The sequence below is a fragment of the Acomys minous genome, assembly GCF_964271855.1.
Source record: "Acomys minous genome assembly, chromosome: 4".
Classification (NCBI taxonomy): domain Eukaryota; kingdom Metazoa; phylum Chordata; class Mammalia; order Rodentia; family Muridae; genus Acomys; species Acomys minous.
Window position 1 is genome coordinate 103,943,342 of NC_140486.1, and position 27,518 is coordinate 103,970,859.

General features: G+C 38.5%; 1 protein-coding gene and 1 long non-coding RNA gene across 5 annotated transcripts in view; one reads left to right on the top strand and one right to left on the bottom strand.

Moving 5' to 3' along the window:
* The window catches only part of SPAG16 (sperm associated antigen 16), an 819,872-nt gene that overhangs the window by 41,457 nt on the left and 750,897 nt on the right, over positions 1 to 27,518 (bottom strand). The gene's annotated exons all lie outside the window — the stretch shown is intronic.
* LOC311596432 lies at positions 9,331 to 27,444 on the top strand. Of its 2 annotated transcripts, XR_014778835.1 has the most exons (7): positions 9,331 to 9,485; positions 10,977 to 11,022; positions 19,053 to 19,186; positions 20,327 to 20,424; positions 24,164 to 24,233; positions 26,227 to 26,330; positions 26,968 to 27,444. It is a non-coding gene; the product is annotated as an uncharacterized lncRNA (long non-coding RNA). The 2 variants fall into 2 exon arrangements; XR_014778836.1 differs by lacking the exon at positions 10,977 to 11,022.

The following is a 27,518-nucleotide window of genomic DNA, read 5'->3' on the forward strand; positions in this document are numbered from 1 at the left end:
TGAAGTAGGAACCCCGTGTTCTCACTGCGGGGGGAGTGGCACAGCAATGGCTGGTGGGGGAGGGTTAAAGGAGTACAGGCAGAAGCTCTGCTTTCCAGCCCGAGACTTCTTTAGTCTAGTTTTAACCAAGTGGCTTGAAGAAAAGAAAATATCCCAAATTCCAGTGTTACTGACGGAGGTGATCTCTCCATCTTTTCAAAGAGATTATTTTTCTTTCTGCTACATCCAAACGCAAGTTTTCTACCATATATTTATGTCACAGTGGACTTCAATAGACAGGTCAGAGAACTGGAAGGAAATGTATACAGATGTTCGGAATGGCGTGCTTTATGGGAAGACACAAGAACTGATAGAATAAAAAAAGTGAACTAATCGATAGCATGATTTCTTGAAGAAAAAAATGCAACTGATTGAAACAAATTATATGTAGAAGGTAACTGGTCACACTGGAATGAGCTTTAGGGAAAAGAATTCTAGAAAGGAATGTGGGATGTACTCATAGATGACAGCAACATCATTTGTTTATGTAGTAGCAAAGTGTGTTGAGAGTTCAGTCTAAATTCCTGGACGGAGCGTCTTTGGGTTATGGGAAACTTCCCCCTTTCTTCCCTGTGGAATTATTACTTCCAGCTCCCCATCACAGAATCCCTTTGTTGTTATTTTACCTGCCATTTCAAGGAAAATAATCTGCAAAAAAGTCATTACTTATAGGACAATTAGAGTTAGTTGAGTTTAATGTAGAATTCAAAAATTTCTCCATTCTTCTACTCCCACCCTTCATGTTAAATAAATATCTTTCAGGCATGCATGGGAGGTAACAAAGCATGGGTTTGCCCAGAGAATGAGTTAGGTAACCACAGGCAACTACAGATTGCTTGCTTCATGATAATTTACATGAATCTTTATGAAGTTGTGGAAGTCATTTTTAAGTGATATCTTCTGCCTGGTTCTTAGCCTTCTCTGTACAAAGGCACTAGGACGGCACAGGTTGAATTCACCACCATCACATTGTAATCCAACAGGATTGCCTGATACTTTCTCATCCTGTACCACTTATTTCCAGCAGAAACTGTCTCATAGCACAGACCAAAATAAAGCAATTGGGAAAAGGATCTAGGCAATAAATGATGGATTAGTTTTCTTTTACCACCTTCCATCGACTGGGCTTGGGATTTGGGCTTTTAAACTGAGTGCCCCCAGAAGACTTTGGGTTGTCACAGGGTAACTGCTTAGGGGCAACATTCACACCAACAAATGCAGATTTTTTAATTACATTGCTCAGCAGCTCCATGCACTCAAACAGCAGCTGGCAAGAGATGTGCTGCTGGCTTGTAGTCACATGACTTCTCCTTTTGAGCATTTACCCAGCCCTAGTCCTTCCAGTGGCTCCAAGCTTGTTGGAGCAGCATTCAAACCATCGTCTGGTAAATATCATGGTAACTCAAAGATTCAACTCATGAAAGATATAATGGAGGCATCTGACTTTGCCATAGACATCCCAATATTTCCTGAGTTCGTCAATGAAATTCTCATTTCTGTATTTTATATGTGCAGAGGCTAATCTTAACTCAAAATTTCAGCAAGGTTTAACTCAACAGATAGATGCTGAGTTTAGGAAGTGACATCCTATGGGTTGATGTTCTGAACTAAGTAAAAGGAGCTGAATACCATCATTATTTCTTTGCCTCCAGACTGATGAAGTAATACGACCAGACACCACAAGCTTCCGAAACCAAATCTTTCCCATCAAGGCAGACTGCAACTCCTGGAGTTTTGAGCAAAAACAAGCTCTTCTTCCCTTAACTTCTCCGCTGCTCAGGTATTTTGTTACAGGATCCATAAAAGTAACTAATTTGATATGTGTGCTATATATCTTATGTATGACATACATATGCCATAAGAATTATATATCGTATACATACTTTACAATGGGACTATATTATATATAATTTAACAAGTATGTATAAAGTTAAGCTGTGGATACATCTGGTTATAATAATGATTTACAGAAGTAGGCCACATCAAAGTTCAGCTGGAGAAAAGCTCGACAGAAGCTACACATCTACTCGATGACAACTGTCAAAACCCTAGTAGTGATCTATAGATGACGCAAGGGTCTTTTAAAAATATCTGACAAAAATTGTTGCTCCATTGGCCAGCCTTTCCTATTGTTCTAGGTATGCATTTATAGAATTTGTTTTATTTTCAGTTGTAAAGACAAATTTATTGGTGGTTTAGCAAGGCTAGTTAGAATTTGATAATCCAATTGTTACTTTTGGAAAGAAATAGAGTTTGAAGAAGCAAGGAACTGGCTTTATATGACAGAATAATAAAGATGTCATCTCTCCCTACTATTCTACTTTTGAATGCCATTCTTCACAACAGGGAATAATAATAATATTTTTTCAAAGGATAGAAAAAATAGGAAAGAGGCATCAGTCATCTTCATATTTTTTTAGTAGAAATATTGTAAAAAGTTAATGATTTTAATAAATTTGGATAGACTAACATTTTTAATTTACTTAGTGCTAGCAAAAGTGTGGTCTTTCTACTTAAAATTCATAAGGTTAGATTTTATAGGTCTTATTATAATTTTGGTTAGTTAGGAGTGGAGCTTTATGTTCCAACTGTTGGATCACCTTTCTGTTACAACGGCAATCATTCGTTAGTGTCCGCTGATAGCAGAAGGATACAGTCTTGAATGTCTTATCACATCACAACGGTTTGAGACACTTTACAGGAACAGGGAAGCATTCCTGATACAAAGCACCGATTTTCAAGCACAAATTCATATTTGCTTTCAAACTCACTGTATCCAAAACTGAATTCATAATCTCCTCGAATAAGCCCATGCTTCCTCTTGTACTCTCTGCCTTAGTTGAAGGCAGGAGCTTCCTCTCTCGCAGGCTTGCAACCTCAGTTATCGTCTCTCTCCCTAACAGTCACTTTCCTCAGTTATTTGGATGGCACTCTGTTAGATCGTATCTTTTCCTTCCTTTTGCTCCATTTCACACAGGTTTGTTTGATTTTTTTCCCTAAATGTTCTAGGATTTCCCCAGGAGCTTCTGCAGCCTACAGTCTACCTTCTCAGGCACGCTGACATTATAGTAATTTTCCAAAGTTATGCACATAACTAAACTGCCCCTCATTGTGACCAAATTGTACATAGCTCACCTCTTCTCAGAAGTAGGGAGAGAGCACACTTGCCTAGCATTCAGTGCACCCCAAAATTCTCTCTCATTTACCACCCCAACTTTATTTCCTACAAATTCTTTCTCCATAGTTTAACTGAGTTAGCATTTTGAAGCTGTTCAAAAATATGTCTAGCTCCACAGCATCCTATTCTCATGTCTAGATAGAATCCGTCTCTGTAGCTCCTCTCTTAAATGCTGTCTCTCATATGAAGCTTTCAGTAAACTCTTGTCCATCCAAACATCCAGCCATGCACAAAATCCTCACTGTGTCATATAGATAGTGAGGGGACCAAAGAGAAATAACTTCCTGATGCTCTTTAACAAGATGCTCAGTGTTCAATGAGAAACAAATACGAGAAGAAATAGGACCACCAGTGTAATATAAATGCCATGCCAGCCTTGCTCCGAGAGACTTATTAATGAATACTCAGTGAGCACAAGTGAGTAACTACCTTCTCATTTGAAAGGAAGCAGACCTTCTGGGGAAATGTGACTTGAACAATTTTTCCAAGTAGCATGAAAGACGGGCATGAGACGGAGAGGTAATGACACCCAAAGTGAGCATGTAGTGAACTTACTCAGCAAATATTTACATAGGCACAAGTGTTTTTCAGACACTATAGATAACTATAGCTAGAATAGTAGGATGGAATAAAAGAAGTGAAAATAATTGGGAGGTGATTCAATAGAATGGAAAAGTAAAATCCCGTAGTGATGCATCAGGTCTCATGGTATGAAGGTCGGAGTGTCCTCTAAGGCTCTGGGTTTCCTAGTCAGAAGGAAAGATTAACTCATTAGCCAAATTAAAATTAGTGAATAACATAGAATAGATTTGTATAATTTCTCAACCTAGTATGTTTTAAGTACATGTAAGATATTCTCATGGTCTAAATGAAAACGCATGCCTGTAGAGTTACCCACCTTTCAATAGGACTAGAAAACATGGAGATGGGTTTTTTTTTAATTGGGTGGAGGGTGTTTCAGAGTGGCAAGGCATTTGCCTATCTGTATAAAGCTCCTGGTTTGATCTCTAGCACTGTCAATAATAAGTATAAATATTAAATAAACTATGCATACTGAGACTAGAGAATATGCCTCTGAATGAGAGAGGAGTTTACTTAAGGAAAGACGGATTAGCCAATAGTTACAGAGGGGTGGGGCTGTAATATAAATAATTGGATACAGCCACTGAGAAGCCTCTTTAGGTCGGCTATCCGAGAGCGCACTTTTGATGCAGTGATGCCAGAGGCAGATTATAGTGATAAGTCAGAAATCTCAGGGGGATATTCTGAGATTTCCATTTCAAGATGCTTGCCAAATATAAAGAAAATGAAATATAGACATGTTAAGGAAAAGAGTTATTTATGGTGAGGATTAAAGCTGAAAAAAACCCGTCATCAGAAAAATAGAAATGAAGACAATGGGAGAGAGGCCAGAAAAGATAAGCTTGACTGTGGAGAAGTGGGACAGGATGAAACTAAGGGTCTTGATGGGGAAATGCAACAGATGGAAGACAAGGAAGGAGGATGGAACTTGAACGATGCATAGGCATACTGGTAAGGAAGATGGAGGAATACTAATGTCTCCACATCTCTGTGCATGTGTTTTCATAGGCAAGTGGCCCCCATTTATATTAAGATGGTTTTTACCTATTTCTTACTGAGCGTCTATCATGCTGGTGCCTGGGTTGTAACTACTTGTATTTGTATTTTACCATCCCAATAAAATGACAAGATGCTTAAGATTAGGTACTAACTACATCGAGTTTTCTTGTGTTTCCTCTGTGCCTTTAGGACAGTGCTTGGCAGGTGGCCATGCACGAGGGGCTATGGAGTGGACATTTTTATAGCTATCTCATTAAAGTGCAGTTGTTAAACATATTCATTATGTAATTCTTTATTTACTACCAACTGTAAAGAGAAAACAATGGAAAAATACTAGGCTATGAGGACTGGAGTAAAGTGAGGGACAACCAGGATTCTCTTCTGGGGGAAAAATGAAGAAATGTGGTTATCATGTGAATTCACACATTTTCTGTGAATAGATAGATACTCATTTGTGTTCTCATAGTCATTTGTTAATAAGTCCAGACAGAGTTACACAAGCATCATCTACTATCTTTCTGAATTTTCTCTGTATGAAAGATTGCAGAGAACAAAATTCCTACTTTCCTGTCTAATTATTTATACATCACCCTACATGTAGTTTGGCCATAAGGCTGGTATTGGCTCCTCTAAGGAATGGGGGAAAACACATTTGCACTCTGATAAACCTGTGAATAGCTACATAGCTTGCTTGATTTGACAAACGGAGTGTGAAAGCAACATATTTTATCAGTTTATTTATTCTGCCTGTGAAGGCTGATCTGGGTTGTCAACTTGACTACTTCTGAAATCAAGTGAAACCGAAGCAGCTGGACACACCTGAGAGAGACTTTTCCCGACTGCATCCTTTTTGGGTGGCAAGACTCACCTTAAATTTGAAATTTGGGCCACACTTTCTGGTGGCAGCCAGATAAAAGAACATAGAAGATTTTTTTTGCCTGTTTCTCTTTATCCTCACTGCTAATTCCATCTATGCCATTGTTAACAAAGTCTTTCGTTGGTATTAGAACCTACTTCTATGGCAGTCCAACATAGATGAGCAACTCTTAATGAATTCCCTGCAACACCAGCATGGGCTTTGGGACTGCTGAGACATCCAGGCTAGCAGCCTGAACAACATCTGCATTCTTAGCTTTTTAGTTGAGAGAAAACCATTGTAGCACTACTCAAGACAATAGCCTACAAGCCATGCTAGTAATTTCACTTTCAATATTTATAATTATGATATATTTTATAACTGCAAAGGTCACTCTTAATAGAGAACAGCAGAGGACAAAGTCTGTACCTTTTGTTGATGCTGCTGACTGAGGCACATTCATACATTTTCCATGTAATAGGAACTGGGAAATTACAATCCAAAGGTTTAGAAAAAGAAAACCATAGGATATTAAATTTTGTAAAATGTCCCCAAACTGAGGGAAATTTAAAATTTTTACTTTCTTCGTTTAGCTTCGGCTAAGGATAGGAGTCAAGTCTAAACATGTTAGCCCATGTCTAGGAAACATCCCTTTGATCCCGCCTGTTGGAGCACCCTCTACAGGACTCCTTCCATCTGGAGACAGTCAGAGCCTCGTGGAAATCGAACTGGAAGCCTGATCTCATCACCACACCTTGCTTACTTTCTTTCACCCAAAATCCCTGTCCAGTCAATTCCAGCCTTGTGTGTTTTGATTTCCTCTGCTGGAACAGGAAAGTACCCAACAGAGTCTTCAAATCAAGTTTTTCGAACCTATGTAGAGCACCATGGTTCTTGCCCCAACCTTCTGAATTCTTTCCAGTCTTTTCTCTTCACCTGTTGGCATTGGGCTTCTTACCCTCACTCTTTATTTTAAACAACAGTGTTTGAGATGATAACTGTAGCTTTTTAATCTCCATTTCTGTTTTTTTCCTGGCTTTTTTCTAGAAAACTGTCTATCTTTATGGTTTGTTAATGAGTTGGTAGCCACTTGGAAGATGTTTTTGGAAAAGAGAACAGGGATTCAACTATAGCACGTGAATGCGTTTTTGTTGTTATTGTTCAACTTTGACATTGACAGTTAGGCAATCACTTTTAGCTATAAGGACTGTAAATAAAGCTGCTTAACATTAAAAATAAAATAATTTTAAAGGAAAATATATATGTTCATTCTAAGATTCTGTTAATCTATAATGATATTTCTAAATGATGTAACTATTGGTATCCTAATCACTTGCACAGTAATAATATTTCATTAGATCAAGAACATAGACATTAGAAGAAAAGACATTTTAATTTATTGACCAATAATGACCAAAATGTTTGTTTCCCTTACTCAAAAGAATTTCCCCATATAACTTAACACTATAAAGATATTAATTCAGGACTCTAGGTGAGAGAAGCATGGGAGAATGAGGAAATAGAAGGATCCAGAGGGTCCTAGAAACCTACAAGAAGAACATTATGATGGATGGATCTGGGCCCAGGGGTCCTGCTCAAGCTATGGCACCGGCCAAGGACAATACATGCAGTAAACTTCGAACCCCTATCCAGATCTAGCCAATGGACAGGACCTTCTCCACAGTTGAGTGGAGAGTGGGGTCTGACTTTCACACGAACTTTGGTGCCCCATATTTGACCACGTCCCCTGGAAAGGGAGGCCTGGTGGAACTCAGAAGAAGGATAGCAGGCTACCAAGAAGAGACTTGATACCCCATGAACATATACAGGGGGAGGAGGTCCCCCTCAGTCACAGTCATAGAGGAGGGGAGAAAGGGGAAAATGAGAGGGAGGGAGGAATGGGAGGATAGAAGGGATGGGATAACATTTGAGATGTAATGTGAATAAATTAATAAAATATATTTTAAAAAGAATGGAACACAAATAACAGAGAAAAATATTAATTCATATTTGTTTCTTAAAGATTCAGAATGCATCTGGTATTTGTCTGGTAGGTCTATTAGCGGGAAATGAGTAATGATACCAAACTGTGTAATTATTCAAATGTTCAAATGTTTGCACAGTTATCCTTTTTGTCTTGTCCAGAGGATTGACACAACAGTGGCAACTTGTGGCTGGAAGAAGGTAACTGGGTAGAGTTGATTATTAGTTTCTATTCGGCAAGTGGAGGTAAGAGAATTTCTATGTGCTGTAGAGCACCAGAGAGCAATCTACATTCAGACAGTGCTCATTAATCAATCAACTGTACACCCAGTCTCTCTACTCACCTCTCAGGGATATTAACCAAGTTTGAGCTCATTAACAAGGGGTCCTTGGTGGCCAAACAAGTCTCCTGCAAATTATGCAGTCCATGCTTTCTTCACTTATGTCTGATTTCAACAATTTATCTAAAATTTTTCTCAATTAGAGTAAATTGACACTACATTTCCCTTAATACATTTAATTAATTTTTAATGATATATAGGGTGTAGGGATGTATTCCTATTCTCTGGGTATTCACTTCTTTTGGAAATTCTATCAAACTTAACTTAGGCCTGTGTCCTTTTGCTATATCTTCTATTAAATGTGTAAATAGAAGCCCGGAGCAACCAATTTTAAAGTTAATAGTTCATCTGCAGTTGATGTAGAAACACAGAATATAGATGGTCATGAGAATTAAATGCTCTTTGAAAAGCAAGAGCTCAACTATTGTGTGTGTGTGTGTGTGTGTGTGTGTGTGTGTGTGTGTGTGTGTGTGTGTGTTGCTGCTGCTGCTGCTGCTGCTGCTGCTGCTGTTAAAATGTTCTTTCAGGGTATTCTGAAGCCACAGGCATGCATATGTTGCTGTTTTCTCATTCACCATTCATTACCTGTGAGAACTTGAGAACTTAACCTAAGCATCTCTGGGCTTATTTGCTCATTCATAAAATGGAGATGAGAGCAATCCTTACCATTGAAACGGTTGCGATGATGACATATTTTGATATATGGAAAACGGAGCAGGGTTTGACACCTAATACATTATTAGTCTTTACATTCTTAATACCATTACTACTATAGCTGATATTATGATCCATAAAACAAGGATAATAAAACAATTTCCCCATAGGACTTAGAACATAATCTACCTCTAATAATTTATCTTTTCTACTCAAACTAATATGGAAAAAAGAGTCATTATAAGAAAATTGCAGCACACTGATATGAATTGGCCTCTTCTTATGAAGTCAAAGGTAATTCTGTATTTAGTGGCAATGGTTATTGTAACAACATGAAACAATGTACATGACAAAGGGAAATGTAACTACCAACGGGGACAACTGTTCAGTCCGACAAGTTCTGAATTCATCCTGCCTTTGCTGTCTTTCTCATCTTATGCCAAACACTTGACTCCCATAATCCCTAGTCTTGATAGATTCTCCACCATGAACTGAAGTTGCAGAGTAATGAACCAGAACTGAAGCTAGTGAAGATTATCTCTGCAAGTTGGTGTCAATGGCAGTGACACAGTGACTAAGTTGTTGACATCAGAAGCATGTCCTGTAACTGCTTGTGATGACATAATAGATCAAGTGTGCAGAGAATCTCTTTCTGCACAAAACATGCAACAGTATTTTATAGGCTCTGTCAAAAATACTTTAAAATGTACTGTGTGGTTTACTGAGAAGTGTATGCTATGTTAGAGGCATGGGGATTCATTCTGAAGCAGAAGCCACACACAAGGAACAATCAAAGATCTGTACACAAAGGGTATCACTGAGTGTGCCCAGGGGGTCTTTGTGCTCCTTCACAGTGAGTAAAACTTGACTTTTAATGGACTCAATAGAAACTAGGTGGGATCTTTTTCAAGAATAGACACTATGAGGGCAGTAGAGATAAACAGTGAGACCAAGGACAGACCAAACATCCAGAATAGTTTCCAGAATAAGAGTGTTTACATTAGGGTGGCATGACATAGGACAAGAAAACATGCGACCTAAGACTTTCATAGTAAGGGTATTCAGCATGTAACATGATTTGTAATTAGAAAACAAGAATAAAATGTTGAGTTACATAAGTATAGCTGAGATTTAAAGAAATGGCTTGAGTCAAATTGTTTCACTGTTCTGAGAGAGAGAGAGAGTTTCCACACATTATCTTTATGGAGACTACCTATATTGAAATTTCCAGAATAGGTAACAAGAGAATAAAAAGACAGTATTAACTTCAGAGTTAAAAGGAAGTAAGAAGTATTGAGGTGGGGCTGCTAGTGTACTCAAAGAATAGTGAAAGAAAAACATGCATTTCAAATGTAATAGATTGATTAGTATTATGTATTATTTTATGTGGGGCAACACCACAGGTCCTTTACAAAGAATATTGATAAATTATAACAAATGAACTGATTTCCAAAAGTAAGTTGGAAACACTTGTAAGCAAAACCACCTGGGGACAATATTTCTCGTTTATTTTTCTCATAATTTCTGACTTTGTTAAACAGGATGGAAAATATATTTGACATTTTTACTCCATAGGAAAATGAGTGTTTTTTTCCTTAAGCGACATGAATGAATAAACATTATCATCAATGGAGATAATTTTTACACACATATTTCTCATTAACATAATTCAATCATAGCAAAGAGGAATGCTACCATACTAATACAGATGTAACAGAAGCATATTGGAAATCAGGGGCTTTGATGTATTTTATATGATAATAACTGCAATTACAGGTCATCCCTGGCCACATAAATAACTTGTTGACTTTCATTTGATTAAAAGAGAATTGAGATTCAGAGGAAGCATAAATATCTTAGAGCGCTGAGGAGGTGGAACATCTTTATGCAATCACATCTTTTATTCCTGGTTGACTCAACTCTTCTTATTAGCATTTAATCCTTGACTGACTGGGCTTTTTTTGCTGGGGGATTGTTATCTAGGAAGCACAGGGCCTAACTCATAAAGAGACGGCCTGATCTGCTGACCTCTCTTGAAGAAATATACTGGTTTGCTGAGCCCGTCATCAAGGGTTACTGTATCTCTTCCAGACTGATCTATGTACCACATCATTCTACACTTTAAGCCCCAAATTGCAGGTTTAAAATATTTTGTCTTTAAAAAAAAACAACCTTGATTATTATCTGAGCATACTAGTTAGGCTTTAGGAAATTTATTATCCAGATTTTTCCTTTTAGAGGATTTAGAGAATGAAATCAGAGTTGAGTTTTTCATCAGTAATTTCATGTGTAATTACTGTTAAGTTTTGAAATGTATTAATCAGCTTGATTTTTGGTCTTTCAGAAAAGTTACTTCCATCATTCTTGCCTGCAGTTGCCTGATGTTTAGTGTGAGTTCTGGGTAATAAAGAAACATTGGCAGATCGAATCAATACTGATATCATTACCCATATGTAACAACATGATGCTGAAGGATTCCCTGCGACACCTGAGCTCACAGCAGGGAAACGCTGGGAGGAAGGCAGTCATATGCGAGGTGTACTAGTGGGATTGTAATGGGGAGCAAAGGGGAGTAGAGTGTCCTAGCACACACACGAATGTCTATATGCAGAGACAGGCTAGTATCAGCTCTGTGATACAACAGCATCTACGTGTATCTTTAAAGGTTTTCTGTCAATGTTTCAAGAAATAATTGAAAACTAATTCAATAACAAAATAAAAATACACATTAACATTAAACAATTATCATAAACATAGAATATAAACTAAAGGAATGAAATAGTTTATATGGCGACATGTGAGGGCAAAACCTAAATAAATGAGGAAAAAAAAACCCACATAAATTTACCAGGACTTTAAAATATCAAAACAAACAAGCAAGCAAGCAAACAAACAAAACACAAAAACCTGAACACATACAAACAGATTTTCAGAAGACGCTAAATCCTGTAAGCAATGGCCAACAAGAAGTAAAATCTGTTAGAGAGGATTAAGGTCGCTCCTCCCACCTCCATCTTGAACATGCTCACATGCATGTGTATATGAATCCACAGAGAGAAGAAAAGACAGGAATGGGAGGAGAAAGAGAGAGGCAGATAGAGGCAGACACACACACACACACACACACACACACAGCGAGAGAGAGAAAGAGAGAGAGAGAGAGAGAGAGAGAGAGAGAGAGTGAGAATGAGACACAGACAGACACAGACAGACATAGACAGAGACAGAGAGACAGAGAGACATAGAGACAGAGAGACAGAGACAGAGACACAGGAAAAGAAAGAGGAACAGAGACTAACAGAGACACACACAGAGAGAGAGACAGACAGACACATAAAGAGAGAGAGAGAGAGACCAACAGAGGCAGAGACATACAGAATGAATCCAGACAAGGAGCGGTACTGTCCCTTGTGACATGTGTGGCAATGCTGAGCTCTGAGAACTCTGGCAGGATTTAAAGTCCGGAGAAAGTCTTAATCTCCTTTTGAAAAATGTTATTAAGGCTCTGGGAGTGATCGCTTAATAGTCATCACTGAATAAATGGAATCAAAATGTGATTGTGACTTATTCTTCAAATACAGGGCAACAAAAATGTTTGATTTCCCCAATGGTAAAATGAAAACTTTGAACAATCATGATGATATCCTGAGAACTCAATGAGTATATTTGGGGTTTTGTTTTCTCATAGAAATATACTAAATCATTGCTACGCTTCCGATGCTAATGTTCCTCCTGGTCACATGTCCAAGTCATAACTTTTAAATATGACAATTGGTTCCTAAGAAATGAGCTCTCAATAATGAGATTACTTTCCTTATAAAAGAGACTGAGAGACAATTTTTACCCCTTCCACATTTAAGGACACAAGGAGCAGTATCTATGATCCAGAAACAGACTTTCACAAGCACCAAAGCTGTGGGGTCTTGATCACTGGCATAACAACAGCTAGACTTACAAGCAGTGGCTCTCATGAGCTACCCAGTTTAGGGAATTTTGATGTAATTGTTCTTACAGTCTATATGCACCAATATGCCATTTAAAAAAAGAATTTGCGTTGCCTTCCTCAAGACTTAAACAAAATACATACCAATTAAAAAAATTAGAAAAAACTCAAAAACTAAAAAAATAGTATAGCAAAATTATGTCACTATGTACCACAGTCAGGACTGCAGCAATCTACATGTAAATCTAAAGAATGAATCATATTCATGCATAAATGGAGGTATACGATACATGGATAACTGATATGTGGACATGTGACCCTAAAAGACTTTAAAAATGTATGTTCAATCACATGTACATACAAGTATATAAGCAGACACCAACTTTGCTTTCCATTTCAATAAGTTCACATTTGCTGTGTCCATATATTCTTTTCATCCCAGCTTTTTGAACATTGGAAACACCCTATAGTTTTGTCACCTCTAAAAAATTACAGCAAAACCCCTCAGTCCATTTATAACCGAACCCTATCTGGAAATAGTGTGAAGACCCCCACCTTGGTCTAATGAACACTTCTTGTCTGGCTCTGTCCTGAAACAACATGGATGATTGTAGAGAGGGGTGTGCGGTGGCTCAACTGTGTTCCTCCTCTCCCAAACTCGTGCTGAAACTTAATCCTCACTGTGAGATGCTGAAAGGGTGCAAACGTCATCCAACTGTAGGGTTTAGAAGGTGGTGATGTGGGAGGTAGCTAGAATTGGGCTAAGACATCACAGTAGATTATATGTGACGGAATATTGATGACGTTGTAGGGAAGGGGGAGACCACAGCATGTACAAATGTATTCCTTGGTTCTGGTTCTGTGACACTCTTCCACCTGGAGACTCCATAGGTGTAACCCTCAAATGTTAAATGTTGACAAGGAAAAAGATCCACTGGACCTGTCATATGCTGATGGTGGCCATGACTTAAAATTCTGACAAGACCAACTGTTTGCACCCAAAGAGGTGTTCTTGTATTTGACTCATATGAATATTTAGAACAACTATTTAGGATAACTTTTTGGTATCAGTAATTAAGTATATAGACAACCTATAAAAATAATCATATCAAATCATTACCCAACATATAGTACTGTACAAATTTACCAGAATTTTAGAGATGACTACTAGTACCAGCATTTTTTTCATAACAAGCCCAGCTGGAAACAGGTCAAATATTAACCAGTATTGCCGCAGATAAATTGTGTCGTACTTAGCCAACCAAACCTTGCAGAGCAACAGAATTAAATAGCCTGCACCCATGTCCAAAAAATACCAAGAGATCCCTCAGATTTGATGATGAACATTAAGATGGGTAAAGAGTATGTATATTGTGCTTTTACTTACATGTAGCTCAAAAATCAGGAAACTGGCTGTATGTTGTTAGCAATCAGAACTGTGGATACTTCTGGAGAAGTGAACGAGGTGATTAGCAGAGGATTTGTGAGTGGCTTCTGAGGTGCTGGTAATACTCTACGGTTAACGCCAGTAGTGGTTTGGTTTCAATTATATATTCACTTGAGTATTATTAGGAAAAATTCATACTAGGATTTACATACTCTCAGTGTTGATTGTAGAAGGAGGGTTTTGTTTTTGTTTTTGTTTGTTTGTTGTCGTTATTTTAAATGGAATGAGAGGGTTGGTTTTCATTTGAATAAAAGAAACAAGTAAATAAGAGTGTTTAGGATTAAATTTTGTCTGGGAAAAGATGAAAGGAATTTGAGTCAAGGCAAAGGCTGTGGGGGAGGAAACAAAGGGCGGGATGCCCATCAGATGGAAGCTGGTTTAATTGCTTGTCGCTTAGATGGACAGAATGGGAATTAGCACATCCAAGAAATCAGAAATATTCATAGAGTCTGCCTCTGTGATCGAGACAGGGACGAGCAGCAGATAGCAGCCAAATGCCATGTCCGGGAGAATGGCAAAGTCTGCCAGGAAGCTGTCGCGGTTCAGGCGTGAAGGGATTGGTAGGCTTTTGGCCCTGCAAGCATTAAAAGGGCTGAGATTAGGAACCACAGCTGAGACGTGGGGTTCTGTGGTTAATTAGCACGAGTGCTCGTCACTTCACTCCTGACTACAGTTTAAATTTTGTTCCCACACAACAGCCTAACAAGGTGGCTAGGGCTTCAAGTAGAACAGGCACACGGTGGAAAAGAAAGTGGGTCAATTAATAGATGACTGAAAGAAGAATGACGCTCTTTTATTTCACCTGAGGTACTAGGGAAAGCTTAGTCAAATGTGCTTGAAGACAGAGCCTAGTTACTAGGACAAAAGTAGACTTTAGTGGAGGCCGGCGCTATCCGGAGCAGATATTTAATTCTAAGAGTGTGTGTGTCTCCTTCCTGGTTGACAGGGATGTCACTGGACAGTTTTGATCTGAAACTTCAAGCCAGTTTCCAGTGGTTCCAGTAGTAATAATATTTGACTGCAAGAATAGAATTGTGCATATGGAAAATTTTATATCAAATTTCTGCCTTACAAACCATATGTAATTTGTGATTTAGATAATACTTTAGACAAGACGTTTTTAAAAATCAAATTTAACTTTATTTATTAAAAACAGGATAAACATTAAACTTAAAAATATTACCAACCTTGGTTCTGGCTAATATGAAAGACATAGAAGCGAGTTCAAAAAAGATTTTCAAAAAAGCCTGTCAGAAGTTCATATTACAGTAGTAAAAATGATAATTTCTCTCTGCAATTCATATTAGTAAAACATCTAGAAATTCTATACCCAAACGAAAGTCTTTGGATTTTTTCTTTTAGAGCTTTAAAAGCAGAGTCAAGTTGAAGCTTTCACATTATTAGGAAAGCCAGTTTTTATTTCAAATACTTCAAAGCTCTGACATTCTGATTTCAAAAAGTTAAACAATTGAGAGGGCTTTGGCTTTATTAAGAGTTATCTCCTCTACACCAGGAAATAAGGCTCTAAAGGTCACTCAGACACACAGCGTGGCAGCTAGCTCCCCTCTCAGTACAGACTGATATGCACTTGAATATAGAACACTGTTTTCAGCAAATGATGTTTGATGATAAATGTGCTTTTAGGAAAAGCATATGGGTTAAGGAAAAAAGAAAAATTCTGTGGTGGAAATGAAATTCCACTCTTGCTAAAGTGACCTCACAGAAAGCCCTGTCCTTCACAGGCACATTTGCATAGGGTGGAGTCCAGGCTCAGAGACATCTTCTCAACACATACTGTGTCTTTCGCTCTGTAAAATTATTTACAGTATCAGGGATTAGTCAGTTATTTCATTTAAAGTGTATTTGAAAATTGGAGGTTAATTAGAGGCCATTCTTCAGTGGAAACTAAATTAACTAAATAGAAAGAATATCTAATTCATTTTCACATGTGTTACCCAATTGTATTTAAGTTTCTCCCAATCAGATTAACACGGCAGAGATGGTAGAAGAAGCACTCATATACGACTCCTATATCAAAACTAGATCATGAGGCTGGGGAGATGGCACAAAAGATATGAGTAATCGAGTCTCCAGAACTCGTATAAAAAATGGGACACAGCTGTCCATGCCTCTAACCGTAGCACTGGTGAAAGAAATAAGTGAATCCCAAGAGCTGGCTGGCCACCCAGCCTAGCCAAGGGCAAGGAGCAGATTCAGTAAGAGACCTTGTCTCTAGACAGTAGGTGGATGGCAGTGATTGAGAAGGCACTCAACTTTCTGTCCTGGTTTTTGCATGTGTATACACATATAAGCAGACCTACACTTACATACATGTGCCACATATATGGCACCTCACATACGGGCATATATAACTATTTGGGAAAAAGGCTGTACAAACATTTCAGAATTTGTAGTACATTGCTAAGCATTTTGTTATTATTATATTTAATATATTTTATTAATTTATTCATATTACATTTCAATTGTTATCCCATCCCTTGTATCCTCCCATTCCTCTCTTCCTCCCATTTTGCCCTTACTCCCCTCCTCTATGACTGTGACTGAGGGGGACCTCTTGCCTCTGTATATGCTCATAGGGTATCAAGGCTCTTCTTGGTAGCCTGCTATCCTTCCTCTGAGTGCTACTGGGCCTCATCATCCAGGGGATGTGGTCAAATATGGGGCACCAGAATTCATGTGAAAGTCAGACCCCACTCTCCATTCAAGTGTGGAAAATGTCCTCTCCATTGGCTAGACCTGGGCAGGTGTTCGAAGTTTACTGTACATATTGTCCTTGGCTGGTGCCATAGTTTGAGCAGGACTCCATGTCCCACTTTCCTGGTAAGTGAAGACTTTCATGAGTCATGTCCCTTGGGCTAGTGTCCAGATATAAGTGAATATATAGCATTTGACTTTTTCTGCTTCGGGGTAAACTCACTCAAAATGATCATTTCTAGTTCAATCCATTTGTCCACAAATTTTGGGAATTCCTTGTTTTTAATAGCTGAGTAGTATTCCATAGTGTATATGTACCTCAGTTTCTTTATCCATTCTTCTACCGGGACACTTAGGCTGTTTCCATGTTCTGGCTATTATGAATAAGGCTGCTATGAACATGGTTGAGCAAATTTTCTTGTTGTGTGCTTGAGCATCTTCTGGGTATATTCCAACGAGTGGAATAGCTGAGTCTTGAGGAAGCCTTATTCCCAGTTTTCTGAAATAGCGCCAGATAGATTTACAAAGTGGCTGTACTAGTTTGCATTCCCACCAGCAATGAAGGAGTGTTCCTCTCTCCCCACATTCTCGCCAGCATGTGGTGTCACTTGAATTTTTGATCTTAGCCATTCTGATAGGTGTAAGATGGAATATCAGAGTTGTTTTGATTTGCATTTTCCTGATGACTAAGGAGGCTGAGCATTTCTTTAAGTGTTTCTCAGCCATTCAATATTCCTCTGTTGAGAATTCTCTGTTTAGTTCTGAACCCCATTTCTCAATTGGGTTATTTGGTTTGGTGGTGTTTAATTTCTTGAGTTCTTAATATATTTTGGATATTAGACCTTTGCCAGATGTAGGGTTGGTGAAGATCTTTTCTCAGCCTGTAGGCTGTTGCTTTGTTCTGTTGACAGTGTCTCCTGCATTACAGAAGCTTCTCAGCCTCATGAGGTATCATTTATTAATTGTTGACATTAAGGCCTGTGCTGTTGGTGTTCTGTTCAGGAAGCTATCTCCTGTGCCAATGTGTTCTAGGCTCTTCCCCACTTTTTCTTCTAACTGATTTAGTGTCTCTGGTTTTAAGTTGAGATCTTTAATCCATTTGAACTTGAGTTTTGTACATGGTGACAAATATGGGTCCAATTGCATTTTTTTACACATAGACATCCAGTTAGACCAACACCATTTGCTGAAGATCCTTCCTTTTTTCCATTGAATAGATTTGGGGTCTTTGTCAAAAATCAAGTGACCATATGTGTATGGATTCATATCTGGGTCTTCGATTTGATTATTGCCAAGCATTTTATATTTTTTACTTCAAATTTAACTTTTTCCTGTTAGTTCCAAATGACCCCAATGCAGATAAGCTTAAGCTAGTGTATTATCCCATCCACGTTAAAAAACTGTTATAGAACAATTCATGATTAAAAGAGAGTCTCTTGCCATTATAAAGTGATTCTCCATTTGTTGGTGTCTATTCTTAAGGCAGTATGTGTGAGAGATTAAGACTTTCTTCATTTTTTTTCTCCATTCTCCTTTTGCCAGTGTTTCATAGCACTGGTACTTTATTGTTTTTTGGGAAGGTAGGGTTTCTCTGAGTCTCTATGACTGTTCTGAACTCAAACTCTTTAGACCAGGCTGGCTTCGAATGCACAGAGATCTGCCTGTCTCTGTCTCCTCAAGTGCTGAGATTAGAGGCATGAATCACTGCACGTGGATTATTTTTATTTATTTTTTAACTAGACAGATTTCATGATATAAAATTTAAAGACTGTACTTGACTTTCCTCTCCTTCTTGCTCTCACCTATTTTCTTACTTGCCTCTCAGTTTTATCTTTGGCTAGTAATTTGTCATTATTTTTGAGAGTTCCAATCAGTCCAATGGCTTTAAACAGTACTTTCCACTTTATTTGCAGGATGGTTCTCAGAGCTGGGAATTAATGGACAGTGGTTACTTGGTAATGGCCACAACGTGATCATCTCAACATTGTCTAATGACAAGACAAATAGATCACAATCTTTCTTTGGGATGTTGCATCGTCTATGGCATTATAGAAGAACAGTCCTAACATTGAGAACAAATCAAGTCTGCTTTCTTAACACATTGAACACTTAAAAACAATGGTGGGAGGTGTCTGGGACATAGCTAAGTCCATAAATTGTTTTGAAGGCATGAGGCAGATCTAAGATTGACCCCCAGAATAAATGTTTTTATTTATTAAATTTTTTTATTAAATTGTGTGTGGTGGAACACTTAGAATTCCATCACTGAGGTGGAAGCAGCTCCCTTGGGCTAACCAACCTGGCTACTTGGTAAGTTCCAGGATAGTGACAGACCCCACTGAAAAGAAAACAAGAGGAAAAGAAAAGGAAGACAGTGCCTGAGGAACAACACTTGAGATTGTCCTCTGACCTCTACATGTACACACAATTATTTCTGCTTGTATCACAGGTAGGTCAAAGTGTCTTGATTAATTTTACTTTTCTCTTTGTTTCTCATTTTCTTATGCTAATTGTTACATTTGTTTATAATACATCTAATTTAGTAAATAGAAATTAGTCACCAAATATTTTACTGGTCCTTCTCATTGCCATGAAGATCTCCTGGTCAAAATTCCTAGACCTTGAAACTTGGTATGTATATCTAGAACATTCTTTCATTGTTATCCTGGGATGGAACTATATCCTACATACCATAGTTTTGTCCTATTGGGTAAAGAGGAAGACTTTTTGTTGTTACAGTTAATTCTTCAATTAGGAGCTATGAAGAGATTGCATTGAAACTATTTTTTCATGCCTTAAAATGTGTTTGTTCCAACATCTCTTCATATGGACAATTTATCTGACTAGAGAATTCTAGATTGAAAGTATTTTCTTTCAAACTTAAAAAAAAATTCATTTTTTTCTCCTAGAGTCTGTAGATGAGAAGCCAAGACTCTAATCTCATTCCTATTCCTTTACAAGTGATTTTTTAAATCTCAAAAAGCTTTAGAATATTCTCATTTGCAAGTTTCCTTCTCTGCAGACTCCTTGAGAATTTCTAGTTCAAGGATAATTTCATGGTTTTCTTGTATATTCATTGTGTTGAGTTTTCAAGTCTGTCAATTACAGAAAATTTTATGATTTATTAGCCATCTTGTCTTCTACTTAGGGAGTTTGCCCCAGACTGTTGTTGAATGAACATTATACCTTTCCTGCCTTTTATAAACCCTAGCATTTTCTCTTCTTCCCTCCTGTCCTCTTCCTCTCTTTCTTTTCTTTTACATTCCTTTCCTCCTTTCTTCCTGTTACTTTTCTATATTTCCCAATACTTACATTTTTCATTCTTTATGCTTAAAATTTAAATTGGCAACCATCATTCAGAACCCAACAGAGAACCAAATAGTCCCTTCCATTTCTGGTGCTTCTATTTTAGTAATGTTATGCAAAAACACAAACTCTTTGAGATGTGTTAGCATTTAAAAATATCCCTTTTTCATCTTCAGTGACCCAGAGCTCTCCAGAGACAACTTTTTTTTATTGTCCTAATACTTCTCTTTCATGATGTTGGTTCCTTTCTCATATCTAGTCATCACTGATTTTCCATTAACAGAGAGGAAGATGACTCCAGTGACTAAGGAGATTTTATTGGACTTCCAGGCAAGATTTTCCGTGGATATGAGAAGACCCACACGGAACCTAGAAACGCTGGTATGGAGCATAGCAGGAAGGAACAAGACACCACATTCCAGGGCTACTGGTATGGGTGTGGCAGCTATGCAACTCCTTATAGCCTATGCTGCTCAGGCCAGTGCATTGCAACCTAGCAGCCAAACCCCCAATGTTCATATCCCCATTCCTCTAAAGATGCTGCAGAATTACATGTATAATTGAAAATACATTTTACTCATAAACATATTCTGATTATACTTTCTTCTCCCCAAACTCTCCTACATTTTCCCTACTCATCCAAATGCAGAACCTTTCGGTCTTTCTTTAGAAAACAAACAGGCATCTAAACAATAATACAACAAAAGAAAACAAACCAGAATAGGACAAAACCAACCAACAAACAGAAGAAAAAGAGATATTAAAAATAACATAAGAAATAGATACAAATGCAGAAACCCATACATTCATACAGACACTTATTCCATAAAAACACAAAACTGGAAAACATAATATATACGCAAAGGACCTGTAAGCTTAAAAAAAAAATCCCTGACAAAACATTATGAGACAAAGAACCTCCAAAGATGCCCCTGAGTTCATTCTTTGTTGTCCCTCTGCTGATGGGCATGAGGCCTGCTTTAGAGAGGTTTGTATCCCCAGTGAGACTCTGCTGGGGAGAACTAATTTTTCATTTGCAAGTGGTTAACAGTTGGAGATAGCTTCTGTGCTAGAGATGGCAGTTGTTTCTACTTCTCATTTCAGCATTGGATGCTCTTATGACCTAGACATGTGGAGGCTCTGTGCATGCTGCCACAGGCTTTGTGAGTTTGTATGTGCATCATTCCTGCTGTGTTTAGAAGGCCTTGTTTCTCTGGTGTTCTCCATTTCCTTTTGTCCTTACAATCCTTTCTCTTCCTCTTCCACAACATTCCTTGAGCTGTGATGGGATGAAATTAATGGAGACATTTCATTTATGACCAAGTGTTCTAAGGTCTCACCCTCCACATGCTGCCTAGCTGTGGGTCTATGTGTTTACTCCCATCTACTGCAGGAGGGAGCAACTTTGATGATGGCTGGGCAAGACACTGAACTATGAGTAAAGCAGAATGTCATTAGGACTCATTTTATTGCTATGTTCCTTTAGCAGAATGGTAGTGTTTAGATTTTTCCTAGGTCTCTGGCCTATCTGGTCCTAGGTTGTTGGTTATCCATGCAGTGTCAGGGATGGGTTATATGTCATGGAGTGGGACTTAAATTAAATCACACATTGCTTGGTTACTCCCATAAGATTTGTGCCACTATGGACTAGCACATCTTGCAGGAGGGTCATAATTGTAGACAGAAGAGTTTGTAGCTGGGTCTGTGTTTACATTTTTCCCTTATTAGTGTGCAGAGTGAACACTAGTCCTAGTTCACAGGAGTGACAGCTCTAAGTAGGCACAAGCTCGCCTTCTTCGTGTTCAATGAGGCATGTCGGTGTTGTCTTCAGAAAAAGGGCCTGTTCTCAATTTGTGCAGAGCAAGCAATAGCCTTGTTAACAGCCTGGGTTGTTTGGTGGTTCCCATGGGGCCCCTATAGCCAACAACTCGATTGAATAAAACCCATTCCTGGTACCAGTACCTGAAGCTTCCTTTGATTGTTAGAAGTGATCAGTTGGGTTCTGTCTCACCCATTATTTGGCAATTTCATTTTGATCAATTCATAAATGTATACATTTTAGGAAGCTTCTATTGTATTAGGTTTGCATACTTGACCCTTAGATTTAGCTGTTTTCCCCCACCTTACTTTATTATTTCCTATATTCTGTTTTCAAATTCATTTATAATTTCATAACTTATTTTGAAAAGAAATGTATATTGCTCTAGGAATTGCACTAAGTATGATTTTAAGTGATAACACTAAAAAGGTAATGATGAAACAGATGAAATTTATATGTGAATGTGTGTAAAACTGGAGGCAAGACTGGCAGGGTGGGCTTAGCATGAAAAGATTGGTGACCTGACTTCTATTTCCAAGCCCCACATGGTAGAGGGAGAGAGTCATGGTGTGCACGCATGTGTGTGTGTGTGTGTGTGTGTGTGTGCGCGCGCGCGCACACACACACACACATTCATGCACACAATGAATGTAAACACATTTTTAAATGAATTCTATGTGTTGTACCTTTCTACACACACTGTGAATGGAACATAAAAGATCAAAACAACTCAAACTTCCTGGTGCCCCACATTTGACCACGTCCCCTGGATGGGGAGGCCTGGTGGCACTCAGAGGAAGGATGGCAGGCTACCAAGAAGAGACTTGGTACCCATGAGCATATACAGGGGGAGGTAATCCCCCTCAGGAACAGTCATAGGGGAGGGGAATAAGGGGAAAATGGGAGGGGAGGAAGAATGGGAGGATACAAGGGAGGGGATAACCATTGAGATGTAATATGAATAAATCAATTAAAAAAAAAGATCACAACAAAAGGAAGAGCTGATGACCCAAAGGCAATTGAAGCACAAGGACTTAGTAAAAGGATAACCACTTGTGACTACTTATTTCTGTATCTTATTCTCTCCACTCATTTTGGGTGAACAGTGGATTTCTCTTCAACTGTTACTTGAGAAATCACACAAAAAAGGCTCAATAGCTCATATAACACATCCTTTTATATTTCACATTTCTGTAGGTGAGGAGTCCTTGATAATGAAAGTGAGCTCTTTCCTTAGAGGCCTGCTTAGTTGCATTCCAGGTGTTGTCAAAGTCTAATATCCTGTCTGAGTCTTCAGGTTCTTGCGTGAGTTTGATCACATTTTTGAGCAGAATTCTATATCTTATACTTGGACTGTGGTTGAGAAGAGTTGATTTTTATGCCTCCCTTGATTCATTAGCAGTTTCTGGAGACCATGGCCTCTTCCTTGGCACACAGCCCCTTCTATGCGCTAGTACACACATCTCTTGTTCTCCGTCTCTCAGTTCTAGTTTTTGACATGCAGACTCATATGCTGGAGACTCCTGGGATTAAGTCAGGTGCACTCGGGTGATGTCCTTTAAATTGCACCTGCAACGCCCTTTCTGTTAACTAACATCACACACTGAGAGAGCACACTAAAGGGAAAGGAATTACAGAAGGTCAGCGTCACTGTGGGTCATTTCATAACTGTGTGCACCACAATAAATTAATATGTTAATATTGAGAGATAGGATTAGATGATAACTATGAAGTGTCAGTTCCCTCCCAAAGGGAGGAGCCTTTACTGGGAAGGGTGGTGGGCTAAGGAACCACTGAGCATGCTTTCCTGAACCTCTGAGCCGAACAGAGTACTTTGGTTAAATTCAAGACAGTCAAGCCGTGTAAATTTCCCCTACAACCAGTTCTTGGTCTACTAGTCCCAAGAAGAGTTTAATTGCCTTGAGGAAACATGAAAGACTAAAGCAGAATTAAATTATTTGGTTTAATCAGAGTAGTATTTATGTAGCGTAAATTCTGTGCTTATTTTGTAACAAATGTTAAAATTAGCCAAAAAACTATTTTGTTCATTTATTTTTTGCTATATTGTCTATGACAACCTAATGTAGGGTTTACTGTAGATTGAAAGATACAATTAAATCAATTAAGGTAATATTGATGATAAAATAATCAACTGTTTTGGGGCAACAAGGACTTTCAGTTTTTCTTCACAGTATTATTTTAAAAAGGCATCTTAGCCACCTCTTACTGTCAATCTAGATGTTAGACAACTGCTTAGTAATATAATCAACATATGTCTGAGATTGTTTTATCTGTCAACAGGATGTAGCCCAGAGCCATCTGAGAGGAGAGCCTTGAGGAATTTACTTATATCAGTCTAGCCTGCAGGTATGTCTGTGAAGGAGTGTCTTGACTGCTAACTTATATAGGAGGATACAACCAACAATGGACAGAATCAATCCCTGAGGAGGTGATACTTTGCACATATGATGTCTAACTAAGTCCTTAAAATCATGTGTCTGTGTGTGTGTGTGTATACACATTTACACACATATTTTTATACACACACACAGACATTGTTAAAGGAAAAGCACCTAAATATCATTTTTAAGCAACTCTCTTTCATCTGTAATTCAGGGACACCAGTACACATCGTGTGTCAGCACAGAAAATAATAAATATATTTCTGAAGGCCTTCTATGTAAATGTATCATGGCGACCATTTATATGATACTATTGTCCAATAGTATAGATATCTAAACCCCAAGGTATTTCTTACCACTGGAACACGGGGCTGAAATCTCTTAGGAATGTGTAAGTGGACTCTGAATATGCAATCTGCTGAAATTGTTATTAAAAATACTTATTATTGTTCATTGGCTACCTGGACAATAAGTAGACTCAGAACTCAGTATAATGAGGTGGTGCTGAATCTGCTGAGAGAGCAAACAAATTCTATACTGAGGAAGTCTGCCAACCTCTATCAGCAGGTGCTGCAAGGTTGAATACAGGACTGGGTTGTGAAACATGACACATGCTCCTGGCTCAGGGAGAGATTGCTAATGTGGCATGCTGTTTATGAGATAATACAATAGCAATGTGGCAATGATTGTTAGAAGACTGAATGAAACAGAGTAGACCACAGGAAGTAATGAGAGATGTCAAAACATCTACAGCACATGGTAGAATCACGAGATGGAGAGCTTTCAGTGTTCTAAGAATATGCTCACCTCGGTTCTTTGGGTCCCATACATCCATACCATAGGGAACTCTGAATTTACTGTTGCATATTTATTGAAAAAAAAAAAAGAATTGCAACTTTTCTTGATCTTCATGACTCAGCACTAGCCTCAAAGCCTCAGAGAGTAGTTGTGCCACAGTACGTTGCTTGATAGCATTGGGAAAGCCATCTGCCTACAAGGTTCTCTGGAAGGTTCCAAATGGCACTAATTCAGTCAAGTATCAAATGTGTCATGGTGAAAGAGAAACCAGTGTTATTGAGATGAAAGTGTCACAGTGTACGCCTGAGATATTTACAGAATGGCTTTTTTAAGACATAGCAGAGAGGTTGGGTTGGAAAGATTACTGTGCATTACAGAGGCAACCTGCTCCAGGATGCTGCATATAGAGTAAACTGATGATAAGTGCATGATAAGTGTCCTAATAGTCAGAAGCATACTATTTGTCTTGGGAATAAGTGATAGAACTTGCAGTATTTTCATCTATTACTTGTAGGCTCAATTTTCTTAACAATTATATTTTATTAAAAACTTATTAACCAAGAGTACCTCACTTATAACCTGACTAACCTAAACAATAGGAAAAGAAGATTAAAGGATACAATAATGGAACTGTAAGGATATCAGTTCCAAGGAATGATTTTCCTGGAGTAATCAGCAGGAGCTCTTCTGCTGGAACCTAGAGCAACTGGAACCTGGAGCCTCAGCAGGAGCCCCGAAGCCTTCCCTTGAGCGGTTCTCTCTAGGAGCATCTCAAAGTGGAGCAATAAACAGCCAAAACTATCCCCAAGGCCTGTCTCCAAAGGCCCTGCCTCCTGCTTTAGGCCCACATTTATATCTCCTCTCAGAATTTGTTCAAGGATGTTTTTCAGCTGGGTAGCAACCAGTCGTCCCTGTCCACACACATGGTGGTTTGACTTCTAAGGGGATAAACATCATCTGCTCTCTCACAAGTCTTTTTCTTATCCTCCACTTGTGATCTAAACAAAAAGCATGTTTATCTCTCCTTCAATTACTGAGCCCAAGGATAAATTTGCAGAAAGGTTGATTTCAATAGTCAATATTATTTTAGTCTGTATGTGTGTAGTTTCTAACAAAACATTATTCATCTGGTATACATAAAAGTCCTGTTTTTCTTTCGGTTAGTACTGAAGTGTGGTGGCTTTCAGACCTTCATTCTCAGAAGCTACAAAGGAAGCAGAGGAGCCACCCTCTTGGCTGATAAAATTGGTCCTCATGATTGGGAAGATGTGGGTAGCATGCTTTGGCCCTGAAGATTTACTTTGATATTCTGTGGTGTTTTCTTAGTGGCATCACGTTATTATTGTGCACTGTGTATAGTGTGTATACTCTTGTACTAGTCAAATGTTGATTTCTCTATCCATTATCTGGTTTCAATCAAGACATGCATTGTCATGTTTATTCTAAGACTCTCTTGTCTCAAGTTTGTATTTACATCTCTCCTCATTCATTTTTCTGCCTTGCCAATAATATCTTGATCAATCAACGCTGAGGGATAAAGAGGATGAGGGAGGGCATCATAGTCCATCAGAGGGAGGAGAAAGAGAGAGGAAGTGGGAGATTGAGGCATGAGAAGAGGTCCAGCAAACATCAGGAGAAGATAATTGGGGCCAGGAGAGGACAAAAGAAGTCCAAGTATTATGGGGATTTGGGCTGGGAGGAAGCTGGGCTAGCCTGCAGGGTAGGGTGGGGTAATACTTGCTCACTATTGTGTTCAAGGCTAATTAAGTAAAACACAGTCTCCCTGTGTTTGGTAACTAGCTGGCTAAAGGTAATCTGCCACCACCATACTAATATTATGCATTTATATATATATATATATATATTAATATATCATTTTATATTTTATTTGCCCTGTTTTGACAGCAAATGGACAAGCGAAGCTACTGTAGCTGAATACAGCAGAGGGAAGATGCTCAGACCCCTCAGGAAAGAAGACTGGGGTCTCTCCATCACACGCGTAGAGAGGATTAGTCGAAGACAGTAGACATATAGAATGGTAGTAAGAGAGAGAATTGATGGAAATTATAAGAAGAGATAAGAAGAAATGTCCTCCTTTACTTTTACTTAGGAAAGAGAACAGCCATATTCTCTGAGTTGCTGCTCCTAGAAAGGTTAATTACCGTATGAAGTAACCAGATTTGAAATCACATGGCCTGTCTCCAGAAGAAGCTATAATACTCCACACACACCCTCTCTTCTGATAATGGTATTCGTTCCTTTAGGTGCATAAATATGGGCACTTCTAGCGACACAGGGGAGTCAAGCCTTAACTAAAAGAGGCTGTTTTCCCTAAGAATCCACTCCATTTATAAATTCAGGTACTGCAGAGCAATTGCTTGATACAAGGGACAAAGCTTGGCCCAATACTTTGATTTAGGAAATGTGAAGGGCCAGCCCACCCCCAGGGATTCCCA